Source organism: Thalassophryne amazonica, chromosome 13, assembly GCF_902500255.1.
Source record: "Thalassophryne amazonica chromosome 13, fThaAma1.1, whole genome shotgun sequence".
In the NCBI taxonomy this organism is placed as follows: Eukaryota; Metazoa; Chordata; class Actinopteri; order Batrachoidiformes; family Batrachoididae; genus Thalassophryne; species Thalassophryne amazonica.
This window is the reverse complement of record NC_047115.1, coordinates 43,149,151-43,167,205: the sequence shown is the minus strand read 5'-3', so window position 1 is coordinate 43,167,205 and position 18,055 is coordinate 43,149,151. Positions and strand designations below refer to the sequence as shown.

The 18,055-nt window shown below is 41.1% G+C and overlaps 1 long non-coding RNA gene and 1 pseudogene across 1 annotated transcript; both read left to right on the top strand.

Moving 5' to 3' along the window:
- The first annotated feature begins 669 nt into the window (after positions 1-669).
- Positions 670-16,370, top strand: LOC117523522 (annotated as a pseudogene).
- Positions 5,612-6,217, top strand: LOC117523523. Its single transcript, XR_004564527.1, has 2 exons — positions 5,612-5,941; positions 6,119-6,217. It is a non-coding gene; the product is annotated as an uncharacterized LOC117523523 (long non-coding RNA).
- Positions 16,371-18,055: the final 1,685 nt, after the last annotated feature.

Here is an 18,055-nt window from a genome sequence, read left to right as displayed (position 1 = left end):
ATCCACGCCACAGCAGGCTGACATGTCAAGTCCTCATGCCACGTTTTCAACCCAGAACTTCCCAACTACACTTTTAAAAAAAGTCTTGATTGTGTTCAAATGGCTGGGTTCAGTTACTGGATTAACTTTAAAAATAATGTATTGTCATTCCCCTTTCAAACTAAGACTTGTCATAAGATTATGGCTATTCGGACGGCCATGTTGATGCCATGAGCTGCACAGTTAATTGCTAAAAGTTCAATGAGAAGTTACATTTAAAAAAGGAACATTAAAAAAAAAAAAAAAGTGTTCTAGGACAAACACGTGGCGTGGGTGTCTTGAGTTTGCCTGTAGAGCCAAATTTGGATGTCGGGCCACCGGATGTTCGAGCCCACGGATCAGGGCCGTTGTCGTGTGTTTATTTGGATCAGCGCAGAAGCGGTGGCGCCATCTAGTGAATAATTAAAAAACCGACAGTTAGAGGCGCATTCGTTTTTGAAGGAGTTGTTGCTTTAATATACAAAGAAAACACGTCTTTTAATCACCGATTTTTCTCTAAAACGTGCTTAAAGGTTAATTTATGGATGTGTGTTAGTTTGCGGTGTGGCGGGAGTTTGGGAGGAGAAATCCCCCAGCAGAGGGAGTCGGTGCAAAACATGAACTCCGTGAACCGCAGGAGCGGCTTTGCGCATGCGCAGAACGCAGCAGACGCTTTCACTTTGCGCTAGTCGTCATGTTGACCGTCGTAGCTTCGTTTTCATCAAAACTACAACGCAAACACACATGAGACTCCTTGGGGAACTGCTAGGTAGATTCGCAGGTCTTAACATTGTAATTTCAGCGAATCCTTTGAAAAACGGAGCGTGAAACACGGTTCAGGGAGTCACAATGTTCTTACACGTAAGAGTCGTCGTCTAAATCTGACAGGTGAGTTCATGATGTTTACGAATTTGTATCATGTCGTCGCCGTTGTTTGTTTGTTTGTTTTTAGCACATTTGTTTTTTTTCTGATGTTATGTTTTGGCTAAACGGGACATGAACCGCGGTTTAACACCTACTAGCCTTGAAACTTAGCTTTAAGCTGCCGTGAATTCGCTTGGAAACAAGAAGCTCACATACAGGAAATAGAGACCTTAAAAACACAAAAACGTATATATTAAGCGTAATCAGCAGTGTCAAAATCTAAATGTTTGCTGATGTTAAAGAAATAAATATACTAAGGCATGCACGTAGTGTGTGTTTACCTCAGTCAGCCTTATAGTATGCAAATATTCATTAAATGGACCTGCATGGACCATATCGGAATTCTGCTACTGTGCAAAGTTGTGGTCCAGAAATGGTAGTGTTCATATTTCCATGCATTTCACAAAAAATTAAACTCTAATCTTTACCATGATCCTAAACCATTTAAAATGGAGTAATTTGCAAGGCTGGACCGTTATGCAGAAAGCCTTTTTTTCAGATATCAGAACATACGCCCCTAGGGTTCAGTTTCAGGAGTGTAAAAACTTAGTCTGTCACACTTTGCATACTGTGCTGAGTTGTTAGACCCCACAAAGAGTGGCCAGAGGGATATTGGAATGGGCTGGCTCATGCTTCTGTCTGCTCTTTTTTGGGGATCATATAGGACAGGGGTGGCCAAGTTCGGTCCTCGAGATCTACCTTCCTGACACTCTTAGTTGTCTCCCCGTTCCAACACACCTGAATCCAATGAAAGACTCGTTAGCAGGGTTTTAATGAGTCTTTCATTGGATTGAGGTGTGTTGGAACAGGGAGACAACTAAGAGTGTCAGGAAGGTAGATCTCGAGGACCAAACTTGGCCACCCCTGATATAGGACAACCTACAAATTAACCAAGCACTTAGTCTGCACTAACCCATGCTTTTCTCCAGAAGACTTTTGCAAAGTACAGTTCACTGTTTTGTTTTGTTTTTTTACCTTTGCCCTTTTGTCCGCAAAATCATTAGGCTTCTTGGGGGTCGGTATACGTAACATACATACCATGTTTGGTGGCAATCAGGCAGTTAAAAAAAGAAGTTCTTGCACTCACAAGCATTTTACAAAGTATACTCCAATGACCTTGACCTTTGACCTTTTGATTGTGGAACCAATCGGCATTCCTGGGATCATCATGCCTAACCACGTTTGGTCACAATTAGGCAATTGGGAAAGATGTTATGGTGCTCACAAGGTTATTACAAATTACACTCCAGTGACCTTGACTGGTAACCACAAAACTGATAGGCTTATTGCAGTCACTGTGCATAGTGCCTATCCCACATTTGTTGACAATGGGTTGATTGCAACTGAAGTTACCTCGCTCACAAGTGAAATGCCACATGAAGGAGTGACTGACTGACTGACTCCTCACTCATAGCCCACTGGCTGTGTAGTGGAAGAAGAGAATTAGTTTAAATTTGACAGGTTTCATAAATGTGTGCTCATTTAAAATGAGTCTCAAGAATAACATTGTCCGCCCATTTTTGAGATGATTAGTGTCTCCTCTTCCACAGGCCTGGCAGCAACTATGCAAACTATTGCTTACAAATCATATTCTGTGGAATGTGCTACATGATGAAAGTATTTTGTTGGCATACCAGCAGTTCTGCACTTGAAAGAAACTGTAATGTGTGTTGCAGCATCCACCACACTACAGAACCACCTTGGGTCCTGGGTAGCAATCACAGAGGCAGACAACCAGCATCCATCTCCACCTCTTAAAAATAGCCAGCCTATGTGCTGCACCTAGGTAAAAATGTGGGTGTTCTCTTGGCCTTTTCCAGTTGTTGGGTATCTCTGTATGGAGGCACCTGCTTGATGGATCATGTTCAGAGAAGTGTGCCACATGGTCAAGATGTCGTAGCTGACGTTCCCTCACAATGCACATGGTACTCCTTGTCTGAGTCTCCCTAAGTAACCGTTCATTTGAGACAAAGTCATCCCAACGATACCCAAGGATCCTCCAAAGAGACAAACATCCAGTTGTTGCTGTAGATCATTAGTTGATGTCGCTGACAACTGATCAGCATCACAATTTAACCATCTCCTATCTACCAGTATGTAGACCTGAGTTTGATTCTGAGTCTGTATTTTCAATCTTTATACATATTTACTTTTGATTGCTCATAAGAGGAAACACTCTACCTGTAGTTATTGGGAGGTAATGCACTATTATTCGTTTAATATTTGATTACTTCTTTTATACACCATATGTGGACAGTGACTTCATATTGTTTTGTCCATACTTAAGCTGAAGTCAAGAGTATTTTGTCCCAGCAGACCTCAAAATATGGAGCGGGCCCCACTCAAACAGAACCAACCATGTAGCTCATGGGAAATGAAGGAGAGGCTCGGCATGGGAGGCTTTGGGCACATCTATCTGTATCAGCACGTGGTAAGTTGTATTGTTCTACTTTGATGGCAAAGAGCACATTAAAAAAGGCCCACATGTGCCTTCATCTTGGTTTTATTTTCTGTTTGGAGTAGGAGTCAGGAGAAAAGATTGCTGTGAAACTGTGTCGCCTGGAACTGAACTCTAAGCACAAAGACCGTTGGAGCAGAGAGATCCAGATCATGAAGAAGTCAGTGTACATTGTGTACTTGGCGTTATGCAGTGGTTCATTAACAAACGTTGTACATTTTGTTAAATAAAAACACAATCTCTCTTGGTTTTTCCACCTCTCTTTTATCTGCTGTAGGCTGAACCATGTGAATGTTGTTCAGGCCAGAGAGGTTCCAGAGGAGCTGAGTGCCATTGCTTTAAATGATCTACCTCTTCTGGCCATGGAGTACTGCTCTAGAGGTGACCTACGCAAGGTACCCCTGAGTGCTTTAGAAGAAAGTTCATATATTCTTTTCACTTGCTGATTGTTTAAGAAATTCTGACTTATTTCAATTTTAGCTCTTGAAATAAGCCAGAATACTGTTGTGGGCTTAAGGAGAGTGAAGTTCTCTCTCTGCTAAATGACATTGGTGAGGTTTTTCTTTTTGCTTTACAGTAAAATAAGTTCACTATTCATGTATTATATTTGGATGCCACAGGTGAATGTCTTTCGATCTGTACAGGTTCTGGTATCCAGTATCTTCATGAAAATAAGATTATCCACAGAGACCTAAAGCCAGAGAACATAGTTCTCCAGGAGATTAATGGGAAGGTGAAGCTGATTCATACTTTGAGGCAGCCTCTGAAATTCTACTTCATCATTGTTTATGAGGATCCTTGTGTGCTGCTCACACTGTGCAATTATTTTTTCTTTTAGCTTGTTCATAAATCATAGATCTGGGTTATGCAAAAGACCTAGACCAGGGTAGTCTTCTGCACATCCTTTGTTGGAACTCTGCAGTATCTTGTAAGTCCTACAGGACTTTGGTGTGTTTCAATAAACAACGTGACAATACCATTACAGTGCAAATGTCTTGTTCATTCACCTGTTTTTACTAAATCTTTGTGCATGTTTGCCAGGCTCCCGAGCTTTTTGAGAGCAAACCCTACACTGTAACTGTGGACTACTGGAGCTTTGGGACAGTGATTTTTGAATGCACTTGTGGCTTCCGGCCCTTTTTACACCACATGCAGCCGGTACAGTGGTGAGTCACCTACTTGTCTTTAATTTGAGTTAGGCGAACCAAGGATAAAGTGCGTGTAGAATCTGTGCTGGGAAGCAACCTTTAGATTTGGTCTCCTGTAATCTTCTTAAAATATACTTTGTAATGAGAAGAACTAGTGTTTCTGCAGTTTTAGTGACAGCTCAATCTTGCTGTGAAATCAAAATATTACAGTGTTATGTTCAATAAAATAGTTCAAATTCAACTACTTTGTTAACACTGTGTAAACATATAAATACATGGTGACAACCTCATAGGTCATTTAAAATCCACAGGCATAATAGAGAGGAATACAGGGGAATCAAAATATTTGCAAGCTGCCATATACAGTGTTAATTGTTCAAGTAACCAGCATGTATTATAACTGCACAGTGTAGCATAGTGTATTGCACATTACCAGCATAGTTATTGTACACATACAGTGAGAGGTTATCTTAGACTGATGAGATAACAGAGTTCAACAGGTTTATGGCAGTTGTAAAAAAAAAAAAAAGATACTTCTTAATCTCTTTGTGCGTATACAGATTGACCTTTAGCACCTGCTTGATGGGAGAAGCTTAAACAAATGACATTTGGGATGAGTGATATGCTAGATGATGTTTTTACCCTTTCTCACACAGCAAGTATGGTGAAGGTGTTCAAGTGATGGCAGGCTTCATTTAAAATTGTTGAGTATTACAGACTGTGATTGGAAAATCTACTGGATTTTGGAATTTAAGCGTGCGAGATTGTAATTTCCATTCAGATATTAAAGATCAACCTAAAATTGTTGAGTATCTGTCAGTTGCTTTGCTCATCTTTGATATTATAGAGTTGTTTATTGCTGAATTTGGGGAAATGTCTAAAGTCCTACATTTATAAGCATGGTCAGTTTGATCTTGTTGTGTACTTACCTGTTTTGTTTTTTAGGACAGTAAGTGAAGAACAAAGGTCCCCAAAGACATCATGGCAGTGGAGGATATGAATGGAGAAGTCAGATTCTCTACACACCTCCCATATCCCAACAATCTCAGCAGGTAGATAAACTAGAGTGCCAAGGGCCCTGTGGGTTACTGGCTCAATTAAAGCCCAAGGCAAAATGGCCATTTTCTGCATAAAAATAGCTGCCATTTCTAAACGAACGAATCTACACAAATAATTTTGGGACAGGAACAGTGTCAGTGACCAATATTGTGCCCGTTAAACTAACAGAAAAGTTATCAGACAGTTGTTGAGGAAATTGAGTCCAAATATCCAAATTGGCGGTTTTTGACATAAAAATGGCCGCCATTTCCAAACGAACAAATCTATGACTATATTTTTTTGATCTGAAATATGTCAACGACCTATATTACGCCCTTGACAAATTAGAAACAAAGTTATCAGACAGTTTTTGAGAAAATAAAGCATTGAGTGCATTTTAGTGCTCAAAATGGCTATTTTCAGCATTTAAAAAAACATGGCCGCCATTTCCAAACAACAAATCTACAAATATGATTTTTAGAGAGGAACAGTGTCAGTGGCCCATATTACACCCTTGCAAAATTTGAAAAAGGTTATCAGCCAGTTTTTGAGATATCACAACAAACAGACGACGACAACGATGGACGCTGCACCATGACATAGGGTTAGCGGCCTATCGGCTGGTAACCCCCCCCAAAAAAAACAAACAAACTTGGAGTTACTAAACTCAGCCATTCTTTGTTCTAATGCAAGCGTGCATGTGTGTGTGTTTAGACCATTGCTGGAGCCTGTTGAGTCCCTTCTGCAGATGCTGTTACTGTGGGATCCTGCGGCACGTGGCGGAGGGTTGGATCCTGACACAAACAAGCCGTACTGTTACACCGCTCTACAGAATATTCTCAAAATGAAGGTTAACAGCACACGCTTGACTCCACTTGCACTCAGATTTACAGTTATTAAATGTGAAGTGACCCAGTGGTTAGCGTCTTTGATTCCTAGGTGATTCACGTGTTGGACATGACGTCAGCCCAGCTGCACTCTTTGGTTTTGGATGCTGAAGAGAGCTTGCACTCCCTCCAGCAACGTCTAGAGACACACACTCAGACTCGCATAGCCCCGCTGAGTCAGGAGCTGCTGCTGGAGACGGGAATCTCCCTTGACCCTCGCAGACCGCCAGCACACTGTCTACCAGATGGATTGGTAAGTGATATACACACACATACTCTAAAATACATAATGACAAATAGGCCCGGCCACAAGTATGCATTGTTGGCCAGTCCAGAATGTTTTTGTCACCATATTTTAAAAATATCAGCCAGTTCTGCACTATAATTATTTTGTTGCTTCAGATCATATGAATCTTGCTGGAATGCGTTTTTAGAGCTACAGATTTAAATAATGTGTTTTAGTATATTGTTCTTGGATGCTCTTGAGAAATCTTATGTAAACTGTAGATTAAATGTAAATAAGCAGATGAGCAGTTGTATTTAAAAAAAAAAAAAGGCTGTTCTCTGCTTTCAGCGAGGGTGGGACAGCTCCATAGTCTTCCTCTTTGATAAAAATCTGACCAAGTACTCTGGACCGCTGACCGCCAGACCTCTCCCAGACAGTGTCAACTTCATAGGTGAAGTGTATAACTGAGTCCTGAGAAGCACATCCCAAAGGTTTTCCTCGTTCACCCTGTGTTGGTGTCACAGTAATCGTGGATGCATATTGTGCACTGTGATGTCTCAGTTAGGGAGACAAAGACCCAACTCCCACTGTCTGCGCTGAGGAAGGTTTGGGGAGAAGCAGTCAGCTACATCTGTGGGCTGAAAGAGGACTACATACGCCTGTACCAAGGACAGAGAGCTGCCATGTACGTCCACAAAATTGCTAAAGTGCACAGGTAAATGTACAGTATGCTTAGATATTCCTTTGTTTGTTTGTTTGTTCATGTCCAGGCTGAGTCTGCTGCGGTACAACACCAACTTAACGCGGTACAAGAACCTCCTTTTCTCCCAGTCGCAGCAGCTCCGAGCCAAGCTGTCCTTCTTTAAGACCAGTATCCAACACGACCTCGAGCAGTACACCAAGCAGAGACAAACTGGCATCTGTGAGTAGATTTTTATGAGGGAAAATATGTAATTTTGACCAAACAGAAGAGAACTCGGTGCTGTTGTGTGTTTTAATACAGCTTCGGAAAAAATGCTAAAGACCTGGCAGGAAAATGAAGAGAAAGCCAATGGGTTTACAAAGGTAGGAAATTGTGAAAATCTTCCAGAGGTTTTGTACACTTCGCATGTAGTTTGAAACAGGAGAACTGTTGTGGGGATTTTGCAGGTTGCTGATGTTGGATATCTGGATGAAGAGATTGTGGCGCTACATTCTGAGATCGTGGAATTACAGAGGAGTCCATTTGCGAGGAGACAAGGGGATGTGATGGAGCAGCTGTCAGTATTGCTCATACTTACACTAATCAATTAGTTATTTATAAAATGATTAACACATACTGAAAATAGCTTTGTGTCTCTTTCCAGTGAGGAAAAGGCTATCGAGCTCTACAAGCAACTGAAATCCAAATGCAAAAGTTAGCTCCTGACATCAAAGTGGTTGTCGTTGTGTGTTTATACTTGAGGCTGTCGTGTTTGTATGTGAATTGTATTCAGCGTTTGTGGTTCATACAGGTCCTGACCCTCCACATGGCTACAGTGACAGCTCAGACATGGTGAAGATCATACTTCAAACAGTCCAGAACCAGGACAGAGTGCTCAAAGACTTGTACACTCACTTGAGGTACTTTGAGAATAAACATTCAGAGTTCAGTGTGACAGAGAATGCATTTTATACACGCAACAAAAATATAAATGCAACACTTTTGGTTTTGCTCCCATTTTGTATGAGATGAACTCAAAGATCTAAAACTTTTTCCACATACACAATATCATCATTTCCGTCAAATATTGTTCACAAACCAGTCTAAATCTGGGATAGTGAGCACTTCTCCTTTGCTGAGATAATCCATCCCACCTCACAGGTGTGCCATATCAAGATGCTGATTAGACACCATGATTAGTGCACAGGTTTGCCTTAGACTGTCCACAATAAAAGGCCACTCTGAAAGGTGCAGTTTTATCACACAGCACAATGCCACAGATGTCGCAAGATTTGAGGGAGCGTGCAATTGGCATGCTGACAGCAGGAATGTCAACCAGAGCTGTTGCTCGTGTATTGATGTTCATTTCTCTACCATAAGCCGTCTCCAAAGGCGTTTCAGAGAATTTGGCAGTACATCCAACCAGCCTCACTACCGCAGACCACGTGTAACCACACCAGCCCAGGACCTCCACATCCGCATGTTCACCTCCAAGATCGTCTGAGACCAGCTGCTGAAACAATCAGTTTGCATACCAAAGAATTTCTGCACAACTGTCAGAAAACAGTCTCAGGGAAGCTCATCTGCATGCTCGTTGTCCTCATCGGGTCTCGACCTGACTCCAGTTCGTCGTCGTAACCGACTTGAGTGGGCAAATGCTCACATTCGCTGGCGTTTGGCACGTTGGAGAGGTGTTCTCTTCACGGATGAATCCCGGTTCACACTGTTCAGGGCAGATGGCAGACAGCGGTGTGTGGCGTCGTGTGGGGTGAGTGGTTTTCTGATGTCAATGTTATGGATTGAGTGGCCCATGGTGGCGGTGGGTTATGGTATGGGCAGGCGTCTGTTATGGATGAAGAACACAGGTGCATTTTATTGATGGCATTTGACTACACAGAGATACCGTGACGAGATCCTGAGGCCCATTGTTGTGCCATACATCCATCACCTCATGTTGCAGCAGGATAATGCACCGGCCCCATGTTGCGAAGGAGATGTGTTGCACTGCATGAGGCAAAATGGTGGTCACATCAGATACTAACTGGTATCCCCCCCCAATAAAACAAAACTGCACCTTTCAGAGTGGCCTTTATTGTGGACAGTCTAAGGCACACCTGTGCACTAATCATGGTGTCTAATCAGCATCTTGGTATGGCACACCTGTGAGGTGGGATGGATTATCTCAGCAAAGAAGTGCTCACTATCACAGATTTAGACTGGTTTATGAACAGTATTTGAGGGAAATGGTGATATTGTGTATGTGGAAAAAGTTTTAGATCTTTGAGTTCATCTCATACAAAATGGAGCAAAACCAAAGTGTTGCATTTATATTTTTGTTGAGTGTAGTTCTTGCTGTATAGCCCCCCCCACACCCACCCACCCACACACACACACACACACACACGCATACATACGTCTCTGTTTTTTCTTTTATTCTTTTGCAGTACAATTCTGGTGTGCAAGAGACGCATCGTGGACTTGTTCCCTAAGTTGGAGAGAGCAGTGGACAACATAAAAACTGCAGAGTCAGCAGTGATGCAAATGCAAATGAAGAGACAGAGAGAGTTCTGGTACCTTCTCAAGATTGCCTGTGTGAGTGTATAACAAAATATTCCATGATGTCAGAGACCTTTGTACAATAGTCAGAGTAAAAGTGCCTTCCTACAGTAGTAAATCTAAAAGAACAAAATTAGTTCACCAGTGGTGTTTTTGGTTGTGTTTTTAGGCTCAGAGCCATTCTCCACCACAGTCACTTCAACAGCAGCCTGTTGAAAGGTAAGGTCTGCATAAGAAACTTGCTTGCTTCCTTTTGTGTGTCCTTGCATGTCAAGCCATAAAAGTACCTTTGAAACAACCTCTGATTGAACTGGCTCCCTTCAGGATGTTTGTGAGAGTGAAGAGCTGATCAGTTGTTCCACGGCAGGGCGGAACCTGTCCTGCATTGTTTCTCTTCAATCTGAGGTTCAACGATCAGCCAAACCCTCCTTTCCAGCACCTTGTAGTAGACTTTACCAGGGAGGTTGAGTAGTGTGATGCCCCTGTAGTTGGCACACATGCTGCAGTCCTCTTTTTTAAATATGGGGACCACCAACCCAGTTTGTCACTCCTTTGACACTGTCTCAGACCTCAATGCAATGCTCAAGAGACGTCTCACCCGAGACGGTCCCCCCACACCCAGAGCCTTCAGCATTTCTGGACGGATCTCATCAACCGAGTTTGAGTTCCTCCCCACAACCCGAAGGTGCAGGGAAGCGACCCTCTCATCTACCGGGGTAAACTCCAACACAGCGACGCTCAGCCGGGGACTCGTGACTATTTCCACACACGCCCGGCGCCTCACACCCTGAGCAACTCTAAAGAATAATAAGGTCCAACCCCTATCAAAGAGAGCGGTTCTGGAGCCGAGCCTGTGCGTGGAGGCGAGGCCCACCACCTCTAACTGGTAGCGCTCCACCTACCGCATAAGCTCCAGCTCCTTCCCACGCCCCCAGAGCTAGTTTCTGCTAGTGTGTGTGTGTGTATATATAATATATATATATATATATATATATACAGTAGTGTTCAGAATAATAGTAGTGCTATGTGGCTAAAAAGATTAATCCAGGATTTGAGTATATTTCTTATAGTTACATGGGAAACAAGGTACCAGTAGATTCAGTAGATTCTCACAAATCCAACAAGATCAAGCATTCATGATATGCACATTCTTAAGCTGTGAAATTGGGCTATTAGTAAAAAAAAAGTAGAAAAGGGGGTGCTCACAATAATAGTAGTGTGGCGTTCAGTCAGTGAGTTTGTCAGTTTTGTGGAACAAAGAGGTGTGAATCAGGTGTCCCCTATTTAAGGATGAAGCCAGCACCTGTTGAACATGCTTTTCTCTTTGAAAGCCTGAGGAAAATGGGACGTTCAAGACATTGTTCAGAAGAACAGCGTAGTTTGATTAAAAAGTTGATTGGAGAGGGGAAAACTTATACGCAGGTGCAAAAAAATTATAGGCTGTTCATCTACAATGATCTCCAATGCTTTAAAATGGACAAAAAAAAACCAGAGACGCGTGGAAGAAAACGGATAACAACCATCAAAATGGATAGAAGAATAACCAGAATGGCAAAGGCTCACCCATTGATCAGCTCCAGGATGATAAAAGACAGTCTGGAGTTACCTGTAAGTGCTGTGACAGTTAGAAGACGCCTGTGTGAAGCTAATTTATTTGCAAGAATCCCCCGCAAAGTCCCTCTGTTAAATACACTCAACAAAAATATAAACGCAACACTTTTGGTTTTGCTCCCATTTTCTATGAGATGAACTCAAAGATCTAAAACTTTTTCCACATACACAATATCACCATTTCCCTCAAATATTGTTCACAAACCAGTATAAATCTGTGATAGTGAGCACTTCTTTGCTGAGATAATCCATCCCACCTCACAGGTGTGCCATACCAAGATGCTGATTAGACACCATGATTAGTGCACAGGTGTGCCTTAGACTGTCCACAATAAAAGGCCACTCTGAAAGGTGCAGTTTTGTTTTATTGGGGGGGATACCAGTCAGTATCTGGTGTGACTACCATTTGTCTCATGCAATGCAACACATCTCCTTCGCATAGAGTTGATCAGGTTGTCAATTGTGGCCTGTGGAATGTTGGTCCACTCCTCTTCAATGGCTGTGCGAAGTTGCTGGATATTGGCAGGAACTGGTACACGCTGTCGTATACGCCGGTCCAGAGCATCCCAAACATGCTCAATGGGTGACATGTCCGGTGAGTATGCCGGCCATGCAAGAACTTGGACATTTTCAGCTTCCAAGAATTGTGTACAGATCCTTGCAACATGGGGCCGTGCATTATCCTGCTGCAACATGAGGTGATGTTCTTGGATGTATGGCACAACAATGGGCCTCAGGATCTCGTCACGGTATCTCTGTGCATTCAAAATGCCATCAATAAAATGCACCTGTGTTCTTCGTCCATAACAGACGCCTGCCCATACCATGACCCCACCGCCACCATGGGCCACTCGATCCACAACATTGACATCAGAAAACCACTCACCCACATGACGCCACACACGCTGTCTGCCATCTGCCCTGAACAGTGTGAACCGGGATTCATCCGTAAAGAGAACACCTCTCCAACGTGCCAAACGCCAGCGAATGTGAGCATTTGCCCACTCAAGTCGGTTACAACGACGAACTGGAGTCAGGTCGAGACCCCGATGAGGACGATGAGCATGCAGATGAGCTTCCCTGAGACGGTTTCTGACAGTTTTGTGCAGAAATTCTTTGGTTATGCAAACCAATTGTTTCAGCAGCTGTCCGAGTGGCTGGTCTCAGACGATCTTGGAGGTAAACATGGTGGATGTGGAGGTCCTGGGCTGGTGTGGTTACACGTGGTCTGCGGTTGTGAGGCTGGTTGGATGTACTGCCAAATTGTCTGAAACGCCTTTGGAAACGGCCTATGGTAGAGAAATGAACATTCAATACACGAGCAACAGCTCTGGTTGACATTCCTGCTGTCAGCATGCCAATTGCACGCTCCCTCAAATCTTGCGACATCTGTGGCATTGTGCTGTGTTATAAAACTGCATCTTTCAGAGTGGCCTTTTATTGTGGGCAGTCTAAGGCACACCTATGCACTAATCATGGTGTCTAATCAGCATCTTGATATGGCACACCTGTGAGGTGGGATGGATTATCTCAGCAAAGGAGAAGTGCTCACTATCACAGATTTAGACTGGTTTGTGAACAATATTTGAGGGAAATGGTGATATTGTGTATGTGGAAAAAGTTTTAGATCTTTGAGTTCATCTCATACAAAATGGGAGCAAAACCAAAAGTGTTGCATTTATATTTTTGTTGAGTGTAAAAGACCTGCAGAAGAGGTTACAATTTGCCAAAGAACACATCAACTGGCCTAAAGAGAAATGGAGGAATATTTTGGTCGACTTATGACAGTAAACTGTTCTTTTGGGTCCAAGGGCCGCAGACAGTTTGTGAGACGGACCCCAAACTCTGAATTTAAGCCACAGTTCACAGTGAAGACAGTGAAGCATGGTGGTGCAAGCGTCATGATATGGGCATGTTTCTCCTACTATGGTGTTGGGCCTATATATCGCATACCAGGTATCATGGATCAGTTTGGATATTGAATTGCAATACATAGTTACAAAATGCAATTACACAATCCAATTGTCCTTAATTCTCTGTCCTTTATGATTGTTTTAAATTCTCCCAAAGTTACAAGATGTGTCAAGTTGAAATCCTGCAAAATGTTCCATGTGGATGGGGCAGTAACTTTAGTCTGGTCTATCGAGGCCCATGACTTTCACTGTCACCCATGAGACAGCAGTTCCCCCTGCAGGTGGTGAGCCCACAGGGTGGAGATGGAAAGTTCACGTTGCCTCTTTGGGCTGAGCCTGGCTGGGCTCCATGGCAAGCCCGGCCACACAGCGCACGCTGATGGACCCTCCATCCAGGCCTGGCTCCAGTCGGGGGCTCCGGGCTTCCTCCGGGCCGGGTCACGTTCCCACTGCCTTGTTTGTCCGTGAAGTCTGTGTTGTGTAACAAACCAGATAAAGCATGCAGCTGTTTTTATATATATATATATATATATATATATATAATCATTAAAATCTGTAAAGGTATTTGTTTTGTATGGCACCTGGTGTATCCTGTCTCTTGCCTCACAGTGATAATATACAAGTCAAGCACACTCATGCTCATGTTTATGCTTATGGGCAATTTAAAATATGTTTTGTTTCCAGTGAAGGTGTCCATCATTTGCTGGATGAGAATCAGCACTATTTGAGGCAACTGACTTCACTGCTGCAAGATGCCACTCAGGAGATGAAGCACAGTGTTATGGTATGTTATATTATAGAAATAATGAATGTTTATTGAGTTCTCAATGGTACGAATATTTTGCTTTCACCAAATTAAATATTCGTTCCATTGAAAGAATGTAAAAAAACATTCATTATTTGTTTTATATAATGGCTAAAATAGATTCTTGTCATTTGATATAATATCAATTTATAAACAACAGAAAAGGGACATTTCGGTGCATCACTGCTACTTTGACATCAACTATCCAATACAAACTTTAAATAGGAATCCAAAAGTAATTCTGACGATGTTGTCCATTTTGCTGTGCACTGACTTTGTGTACTTCCAAAAAAAAAAAAAAAAAAAAGACTTTGTGTACTTCGTCACTCCAGCGAAAAATCACATCAGAAATTTGTCCAGCTCTTCATTCTAACTTCATCCTCTTAGCAGCTCTTCATGTCTCCAGATGGCTTACAGCTTAGTGGATTTGTCTTTTGTGTGTGTGTGTGTGTATGTGTGTTAGAAGAATTAGCACCTTCAATTGGCTCGTTCACATTGTTTGTCCATTCAGCAAAACAAACTCCGCCATGTTTAGCTAAATGCCGCCCCCACTAGTGTATGTGTGGTGTGGGATTTGCTTGCGTTCAATGTACAAAGTGTATGGAACCAAATTGCCACACTAATTGGAACAAATTTCACGTGTCATACAAAGCATCAATCAAATGACAAGGAGCCACTCAGCTGTTAATAATCTGTGATGTTTTGCAAGACCATCCTTGTTGTCTGCACTTGTTGCAATAACTTACCAATCACCATGAGTCTGGTTAGAAGAGGCAAGTACCTCTGGCTTCACTCATTTGCAGGTCTTTGTAACTGGAGGGCTGCACAAAATCATACCATCTTATCTACTTTTTATATATATATATATTATATATATATATAAAAATTTTTTTTTTTTTAAAGCCCTGTCATTTTGTCCATATGCTAGTGTCCAATCCCAAAATTTTGTCCAGAATTGCAACTTGCACTTGTGCCTTTCAACTATGAATTAGTGCAGGGGTGGGCAACATTGTGCCCAGACGGGGGTGCCTTTCCTTGAAACTCAGCAGATAATTTTACTGATGAGCTCCTCTCTTCAATTTAAGTCTTGATCACCTGTAAAATCACCTGTTGAGGCGATCAGTAGCAAGGAAAACCTGCACCATCTTGGCCCTTCATGCCTACTCTTGAAATAGGGCATCTCCAAAGTCAGCATGCTATACCCATTGTAGTTTAAGTTGTGATAATGGTAAATGAAAAGCCAGTAGAAGAAAAAAAAATAGTCTGTTTGCTTTGGGATTTTTGTTAAACATGATGGTGATTCATTGCACACCATGAAAGAACAAACAAAGTTGATTGTCATTATAGTCACATTCTCAGACAAGTGTGGAAGTCAGACTAGTTTACATGCCTAGTTTGACTTGTTTGTAGACCCCATACAAACAAGGTGGGGACTAGTTTTCCTTCCCCTTGATTTGTGCAAATCCTGAATTGTGAAATGAGAGTGGTGTTGAGTACATCAGTTCATTGCTGTGCTCCTCAGATTCAAATGGATCATGAGCACTAAATTAATTTTCAAACCTCGGTGATGAACATCAAGTTCCTTTCTATGAGCGAGACAGACTTGCTTGAAAGAGCACCATTGAAATATTCAATAATGTGAAATTTTATGTATTACAAGATAACCATTTTGATAGCTGTGCAAAATTTTTCTTTTCAGGACCAGGACTGGAGCTGGACTCAGTACGGAGCAGTGAAAACCCAACCTCAGACACTGTAGAACCCGACCAAGAAATCATGTTGCGTGAAAGCTTCCACCACGTGCCTTTGTGTCAGAACACTTGGGATTCCATATTCTTTCATTAATAATGATGAAAGCAAGCTATTCATGTTTTAACTTAAATGTCTTGTTTTAAATAAAAGAATCGAGCTGTAACCAAGATTTATTTATTTTATTGGCAATATCAATTGGAATAAACAACTGCTGCTGACAAACCTACACATGATGAAATGTAAATGTATAACACTTCTATGCCATTGTTTCTCTTTGTACTGTGGGTAATTGTCACATTGTGGATTTTCAGTCTGTTGGTGTTCTCCATACAAACAGTAAACTATACACAATAATGAGTATTGATTTTGTTTTTTTTTCCAAACATGTTAATAAAAATAAACTCTAACAAACAGTGTACATTCACAGACAATGAAAAACATAAAGCCACAGAAACTAGTCTGGATTTTTCAAAAAGGAGTAAGGAGTACAACTCATGTATTCCCATAAAACTTTCATTAATGCTTATCCTGCTTCCTTAATGTGATCCTATACTATTTAATTTCCCTTGATTTATTTAAATATAATAATAAGGCCTACCTTTTATCTTTGCAATCAAAAAAAATATAAATTCTTTAATTATCCTTATCAAATACATAAAATTATCAAGCAAAATTACAAATTCAATACTCAGAAATACCTTTAAAATACAAGTTAATTACGTTTCATTTAAACTGAACTTCATTATATTAGTTACCTTTCCATATGTGATATCTATAACAATATATAGACACACAACATACTATATTTACCTATTTGCAAAAATAGAACTGCAGCATAAATATTTGTAACCCAGTGAATAAACAATAACTCCTGTAAACACCTGATAATTATCAAACCACCACCTCATCCTTGTATCTAGTGAGAATCATGTACTTCTTTCTAAACTAGTTAATGTTTGTACATTGCTTTAGACCCACATTCAAACCCTTTCACAGCTTTACTTCACATACTGACCAAAACTTCTCATGTAATACCTGTGAGTTTTGAAATTAAAATTTCCCCTTAACTTGTAGTCCCCATTTATTTTCTGATAATTGATTGTTTTTGACCTTAAAGATTACACTATGTAACACAATTTTTGTTCCTGGCTTCTAAGTGTTATATTTCAACTGCTTATGTCTGAAGTCTATGGAAAAATGACTACATTCAGCACAAACTTTGATTTGATTTTTTTTTTTTTTTTTTTTTTACGTTGTAGAAAGTTCTAAAAGTTTCTTGAAATTTCTAGATAATTCTGGAAACTTCTAGAAAATTCTGGACAGTTCTAGCAGTTAAAGAATATTCTAGAAGACTACTCAGTATAAGTGAAGGCAAATCGAGAATATTCTTGAAAACAGACAAATTTCAAAATCTCATTGTCCTGATCACAGAAGCAAAGTTTCTGTGGAATAACAGCTATTTTCTATTTATTTAAGGCATAACAGGTTAGGAAAACACACTGTGTACCCAGGAACAAAATAAAAATTTGTTACATAGTGTTATTTGTACTGTTTGAAATCTACAATAAATATCTGTAAACATTTATAATTTTGAGTAAAAATAGTGCGTGTAATCCAGATACCCTACAGTATGAATAATCTGTATTACTGTTTTTTGGAGAACAGTATCTGGTTATTATAGTCACTGTCCACTTAATACAGAACATGCAGTGTTTATGCAGTAAACACAGGGTCAGGATTCCAAATGACAAAACAAGAACGCACAAACAAATTTATTCAAAAGCTGCAAAGGTATGACGTATAGCGCAGTTAACTCTTGGGACACATGTATGTATTCAAAAGAATATTTAGATGCTGCTGACAGAGGTTCACATACACTTATAGTGAACGGGGTTCTCCCGTAGTTCTCCAGTGAGAGAACGTCTGAAACATCCGACGGCTGTGATTGGTAGGTTCTGGTGAATAAGCGCGTCGCTGTTTTGCATTTACTGCTATGCATTATGGGAAACGTGTTGTTGGCAGATTCTAGAATTGAAT